A 339-nucleotide genomic window follows, 5' to 3' on the forward strand; every position below is an offset into this window, starting at 1 on the left:
ATGCTCCAAAAAATTTGAAAACCTGGAAGAAATGGACAGATTTAAAGAAACATACTATCTACCTAAAATAACACAGACTGAAGTAGAAAATTAGAACAGATCTATAACAAAAGAAATTGAACAGGTCATTAAAAAAAAAAAAAAAACTCCCAACAAAATAATGTGGTGGCCCAGATGGATTCAGAGAAGAGCTGACATTCAAACTAGTGTCTACTCAAACTAGTCAAGAATATAGCAAAGGTGCTGAGCGAAATAAGTCAGTCACAAAAGGACAAATATTGTATTAGTCCATTATTGTGAAAGTTAAGGAAAGGTTTATATATTGGAGGACATTTTCTT

The sequence above is a fragment of the Orycteropus afer genome, unplaced genomic scaffold, assembly GCF_000298275.1.
Source record: "Orycteropus afer afer isolate SDZICR_OR568_19922 unplaced genomic scaffold, OryAfe1.0 scaffold00361, whole genome shotgun sequence".
NCBI classification, from domain to species: domain Eukaryota; kingdom Metazoa; phylum Chordata; class Mammalia; order Tubulidentata; family Orycteropodidae; genus Orycteropus; species Orycteropus afer.